We start from the raw sequence: 7030 nt of genomic DNA on the forward strand, positions 1-7030 counted from the left end.
ATTTATTATTGTAAAAAGAAATTTGAACGAAAATCAGGGCGTCACAGTTTGGTATTAGAGCCTAGGTTGCTAGGTTCTGCAGACTTTAGTAAACAGTAGAATACAATATCAGAGTATAGGAATAGATTTTGAGGAAAATAGGAGACGGGTAGATTGGAATGTGAGTTAGTGATTGTTAGAGGATGAAATGAGAATTTAAGGTTCTATCTTGCTGCCTAGAGACAGGAGTACCAAAGTTGTTTCTGTGTTTTTCCTGGGGTGACGATTTTAGGAAAATTTTGGATACTATCGCTAGGTCTTGTTTCTGAGTGGTAGGACTGAATCTTAAATAGGGATTAAGGATGTGGAGATAGATGGTCGTAGAAGAGTAATTTATGAATTATAACAATGTATTGGTTGTGTGATAGTAATTGTATGCTGAGATTAGTTGCTTTTTTTGCAGGATGGATCTGGGGAACAGTAACACAAGTGCGGGAGGTGATGGAGTAGGACCTTCCTATATAGGTGGTGGAGACCCTAACGCAGTATTGCATTACTTCACCCAGAAAGTGATAGCTGAGATGACCAATAGCTCAGGGGAGCGGAGCTGTACGATCGAGCAATTCACACGTATGCGACCCCTGTCTTTTACAGGAGGAGCGGACCCACTAGTAGTAGAGAACTGGGTTCAGGACATAGAGGACATACTAGCAGTTCTCTCATGTACATACGAGCAGAGAGTGTTATTTGCCACTTTTAAATTGACTGGGGAAGAAAAACGCTGGTGGAGGTCAGTGAGGTTATTGGAGGAGCAGAGGCCTGACCCTATAGCGATGACGTGGAGTCGCTTTATGGAGATTTTCTTTTATCGGTACTTTCCCGCTATGGTCAGGAGTGTAAAGGCATCAAAGTTTTTGTATCTGACCCAGGGGCCTTTTACGGTGCAGTAGTATGCAGTAAGATTTATTGAGTTGTCCTCATTCGTCTCATATTTGGTGCCAGATGAGGAGAGAAAGGTAAGAAAGTTTGAGGAGGGCCTGAGGCAGAACTTGTTTAAGCAGGTGGTAGGCTTCCGAGCTTAGACCTTCTCAGAGATAGTAGACAGGGCTGTAGTGATTGAGAGCGGCCTACAGAGAGGTGCAGCAGCACAAAGCCAGAGGAAGAGGCCCGTGCCTTCTGATTTTTAGGTGGGGTCCAGTCGAGGGCCATGGAGGAGATATGATAGCAAATCGGGATGACGACAGGGAGGAAGAGATCGAGCAGTAAAGGGTAGATAGATGCCCCCTCCTTGTCCCAAAAGTTTCAGGAGGCACCCAGGAGAGTGCCGAGTGAGGGAGGTTATCTGTTATTAGTGCCACGAATCTGGACATATCGTGAGAAACTGTCAGGCACCGCCAGCGGTAACGGTTGCTCCTTGACCGTATAAAGGGGCTATCAGGCACCTCAAGGTGGACAATAGAGGAATACTGCTCTGGCGCGAGTTTATGCACTAACGTCGGGAGATGCTGAGGTGGCAAGAGATGTGGTGATAGGTACTGTTTCAATACTGTCATTTAAAACTACTATCTTGTTTGATTCAGGGGCGACTCATTCTTTTATTGCTCGGGAATATGTTAAGTTGTGTGAGTTTGAACCTCAATAGTTAGATATTAGTATGTCTGTTGCTACACTGACTAGGGATGTAGGGATATGTAGAAAGGTACTCAGGGACTGTCTAGTGGGTATTCAAGGGAGGTCTTTGTTAGCTAATCTGGTGGTTTTAGATATGTATGGGTTTAAGGTAATCTTGGGGATGGACTGGTTAGTTACCCACTATGCCAGCATTGATTGCCATAAGAGAGAGGTAGTGTTCACACCTCTAGAGGGATAGGAGTACAGATACGTGGGATCATGTGTGCGCACCCCACCTCAGTTATTATCTGCCATTCAGGTGCATAGATTGCTATCAGAAGGCGCTTAGGGATATTTAGCTTTTGTGAAGGCAATATTAGAAGGGAAGCTGAGGGTAGAGGATATCCTAGTCGTGAGGGATTTTCCTCATGTATTCCCTGAGGATTTTCCAAAACTACCTCTTGATCGTGAGGTAGAGTTTGTTATTGACTTGGTTCCAAGGACAACGCCAATTTTGAAGGCGTCGTATAGAATGGCACCAACAGAGCTGAAGGAATTGAAAGAAAAGTTGTAGGAACTGTTAGATAAGGGGTTTATCCGGCCCAGTGTGTCGCCTTGGGGAGCACCAATTTTATTTGTGAGGAGGAAGGATGGGTCGATGAGGTTATGCATTGACTAAAGGGAAATAAATAAAGTAACTATCAAGAATAAATACCCACTCCCACATATCAATGATTTGTTTGACCAGTTACAGGGGAAACAAATCTTTTCGAAGATAGACTTACGCTCCGGGTACCATCAGGTGAAAGTCAAGGCGGAAGATGTTCCAAAGATGGCATATAGAACACGATATAACCACTTTGAATTTCTAGTTATGCTGTTTTGTTTGACGAATGATCCTGCAGTATTTATAGATTTGATGAACATGGTCTTTCATCAGTATTTGGATTATTTTGTGGCAGTATTTATTGATGATATACTTTTGTATTCGAAGAGCCCAGAGGAGCATAAGGAACATTTGAGTATAGTGCTTCAGGTGTTGCAAGAGAAGAAGCTATATGCGAAGCTCAAGAAGTGTGAGTTTTGGCTGGAACAGGTTACCTTCCTTGGACATGTTGTATCCAGGGGTGGTATTTCTGTTGATCTGAGTAAGATTAAGGTGGTAGTAGACTAGGTACGACCAAATAACGTGCATGAGATCAGTCTGAAGCCGAGTGCCTTTGTCCATTGGTGCTACCAGACGATCCTCCATGGCTGCTGTTGCTAAAGCTGTGTGGTGACTGTCTCTCCTCCATCTTGGACACCAGCCACCAGCCACCTGAGAAGCCCATCCCGCTGCTGTCAACCGTGCTCCCTTGCTCCAGCCACGACCTTCTCTCTTTTTCTTTCTGTTTCCTTTTTCTTCTTCTTCTTCTTTTGCTTCCTTTCCTTTTAGTTAGTTTTTTTGTTGCTTTATTTTTGCTTTTAAATAATTAAATGAATACTATTATTTTTCATTGAATTTTAATTTGAAGCTTTGAATCTTGTTGGGGTATTTTTATTCAAGTTTATTTATTTAGTTTTTTTTTTCTCAATTAAAGTTATCATTAGTTCATGGACTACTGTTCGAGCTTAATTCACATAGGTAGTATGAAGACAAAAAAAGAAGTGTAATGATTTTCCTAATTGACTAAGAAAAGACAAAAATTGAAGAATGAGAAGAAGAAGAGAGAATAAGAAAAATAGAATTACACATGAATGAAGTGGAAGGTTAATACCAGCTCCACATAAATACAATAATGTGTTAGGGACATGACACATGTTCTCCACATATGAAGGCTCTTCAACCGCTTAATGTCTCAGATGTATTCACACTTGGTTGTGAATAAGTTGATCTACGGTGGTCTTGGTTGGATATGACAAGTAGGTGAGAAGATGCTAGGGTGAAGGACCCGACACCTCACAAATAGGATGGATCTTTTTCAGACTAGTCCACTCCATACATTTAGCGTTTGTTCCTTACAATATGTGGGATATTTGATCGCGACACTCCTCCTCACATATGATGAGTGAACCCATTTTTTAGAGTATTTTTGGTATACCAGTTAGGCAAAGTCAAAATGACCATTCTGTAGGTGTCCACTGGTATCCTGGGTGTAAAGAGCCATACACATTACACATACCTCGAGATTTCGCCTGTTTATACTCGAATTTATATGACTACATTAACTCTGAATTGTATTGCTAGTTAACTTCATGTGAATATATTGTTCTTAACAGCCATATAATGATGAGACTTGCATGAATGACTTATTTTGGAATTGCATGCATTATATATGATGAGTTTGTGTGAAATTGGGTTATACGTCTGTATGTGAAACGATATGGTTGTGTCGTATGTGCAGTTGTTTCATGTTTGTTGGAATTAGTATTTGTGGATACCGCCATGAATTTCATTCACGTTATTTGCTAGAGACTAGTGAAACATTAGTTAAGGGTGTGATTACACGTCTAAATTGCATAATTAGGTATTTAAAATCATGCATTAAAGATTATATTTTTAATTAAATGCTTAATTATGTTCAATAATTTAACATTGAAGCTCTAATTACAATATTTGGATCATTACTCGATAATTTACAAATTTTTGGTAACTTATTATTGCAGGATAATTTTTGGACATTAAAGCTGAGATTAAAAATGTACGTGCATATATGTGAGTTAGAGTTCAAATCAAGGTCATGTGCATGAAGCCAAATATCGAAGATCAGACTGTGAGCCACATGCCTACAAATGACGAGTCATGCACGTAGTTGTTTAAAGCCATGTGCGTGTGTAAAAAATGAAGAATTCGTGTTATACAATGTGTTAATTTTCAAAATTAAAGGAGACATAAAAGAGAACTGGGTGCCGTGTGAGAAGACTACGTGGGCTTCATGCACATGAATCCGTGTCATGCAATGAAAACTGGGCAACAATCCAAGTCCGAAATTTGATATGAGACAGTCTGAACGTATTTTGGTATTTTAATCATAACTCTTTCTTATGACATCGGATTGGTGTGATTAAAGTGGCATTGGAAATTTATTTCATGCAAATTTAATTTTTAGTTAGAATTTAAATTCTATTACAAAAATCTCAGGAAACTGAATCTGAACTATATTCAATAAATTTTTCTTTTCTTAATTTCTTTTGGACTTACACAAGTTTGGAATTCAAATGCATTCCTTGAAGAGACGATCTAGCCTTTGGGTTAAGTATTATACAACTAAACTCCTATACTTAGGATAACTTCCGACTTGCTCATTTTTAGAGTAAGTCAAGTTTTTGACACCGATGCCGGGGAATGTCAGTTTTAATTTTAGATTAGTATTTTTCTTGTTATTTTAATTTTTCTCATGAAAAAGAAAAAGAAAAAAAAAAGAGAAAAAGAAAAAAGAAAAAATAAAAAAGAAAAAGTTTTGAAGAAAATATAGCTGCACCTGCACCACGCACACTTATAGATTTTTTGCAACCCACACAAACCACATATCCATCTTGCATCATATTGCCTGAGAATGCGCAGAACTTTAACATTAAGCTTGGAATGATATCTATGATACCTTAATTTTATGGGATGGAGTGTGAAAATCCGTATTGCCATTTAACTAATTTTGAGCTTGCATGTGTTATATTCATAGATAGGGCTGCTACTAATCAGGCAATTAGATTGTGTTTATTTCCTTTTTAATTGAAAGACAAGGTTAAGACGTGATTTAATTCTCTTAGGCCAAATTCTATCTCTAGTTGGGCTGATATGCAAAACGAATTTCTACATAAATTTTTTCTCTTACTGAGAACTCAATTTTAATAGGAACAGATCAGTCGATTCATACAAGGAGTTGATGAGACCTTTCAGGCTTGCTGGGAGAGATTCAAGGACCTGATAAACATATGTCCACATCACGAATTCGAATCTTTGAGGTTAGTGAATTATTTTTATACTGCCCTTACCCCTGAATGTAAATAGTTTGTCCAGACTATGTGCAATAAGGAGTTCTTTAGCAAGGAACCGGATGAGGCTCTATCATTCTTTGATTATTTAGTTAAAAGTCCCCAACAATGGAACACACGATATGAATGGGCACCAATGGTAGCACAACCTCTCAAAACAATCAGTGGTGGAGGTAGATACGAGGTCAAAGAGGAAACTAATTTACGGGCTCTTGTTGCTGCTTTGTCTAAAAAAAATAGAGGTTATGGAGTTAGAGAAAGTGAAAGCTGCGAAATTGGTGGAGGGTTGTCCGCTTTTACCAGGATTGCAGGAGAGTGGATCTGATTAGATGCAGTCAGCAAATTAGATCAACAAATCCCAAAATCAGCAATTCTTGAATACTTATAATCCGAGATAGAGGAATCACCCAAACTTCTCATGGAGGAATGATCAGTCTAGTCCATCTTCCTTACAGTTTCAACAATTTCCTCTATCTTATGCACCACCTTCGTAGCCACTATATCACTCAGTTGCAGCTCCTCAACACCAGTATCGGACGCAACAGATCTTGTTGACCTTATAGGTCACACCCTGGTTTTGATAATGACAAACACAATTGTATTTAATAAATATCTAGTTCATGTGCAGGTTCATATTAGCATATCTTCAGTGGTACGTGAAAAGCTTAAAGACTTGAAGACAATTTCGTACTCTTAATTGTAATAGTTTTTAAATGAAATTTGTCTGTAATAGTAATTAGGGTTTTCGGTTTGTAATAAGCTCACACACATCACATGCATGATTTAATTTGTAAGCTCAAACCGAACCATAGAAAGACCTTAGGGTGAACCATCGGTTGACCAACACCGGACTTTTTCGGTGTTTCCAAATTGGACCCCAAGCGACCTTAGGACACGCACATATGCACATATGTTTATTAGGCACTTGAAATAGACTTATTTGGGTCAATTCGGGACCGAAATGCACACTTGGTGCACTTTCGGTCGACCGGCCAACTCAGTTCAATCTGGCCTGGTCGACCGAAATCGGTTCGGGTCAACTGTTTGACCCAGGCCCAGTCGACCGACCCCTTATAGGTCATTTGACCTCGGTCGATCGAACCTCCTGGGAGTCAACTTTTTGACCTCCCGGTCGACCGACCAGATTTGTACCCCAGCTACCTGGTCGACCGAGGGGTCTTGGGAGAATTCCCAACTGCCTGGTTGACCGAGCCCTGTAATTCAAAAAGGCCCCGGTCGACCGAACCTCGAAAATTTGGCAAATCGCCCTCTCCGGTCAACCGAGCCACTCAGTTCAAAATTGCCCTGGTCGACCGAGCTACTTGAGTCCTGGTCGACCGGACCTCTCGGGTTGCTCCCATTTTTTACCGCAGTTAATAATTTTTTAACGGGGTTAAATTATCTTAAGTGTCATTAATCTTTTCCAAAAATCCCTAATAAGTCCTCAACAGTCAAAATTTTTAGTATG

The 7030-nt window shown here is 39.8% G+C and overlaps 1 non-coding gene across 1 annotated transcript; it reads right to left on the minus strand.

Annotated features, from left to right (window-relative positions):
- Positions 1-5411: 5411 nt before the first annotated feature.
- Positions 5412-5520, minus strand: LOC131167175 (small nucleolar RNA R71). The gene has a single exon (XR_009140032.1). It is a non-coding gene; the product is annotated as a small nucleolar RNA R71 (small nucleolar RNA).
- Positions 5521-7030: the final 1510 nt, after the last annotated feature.

This window comes from Malania oleifera, chromosome 10 (genome assembly GCF_029873635.1).
Source record: "Malania oleifera isolate guangnan ecotype guangnan chromosome 10, ASM2987363v1, whole genome shotgun sequence".
NCBI lineage: Eukaryota > Viridiplantae > Streptophyta > Magnoliopsida > Santalales > Ximeniaceae > Malania > Malania oleifera.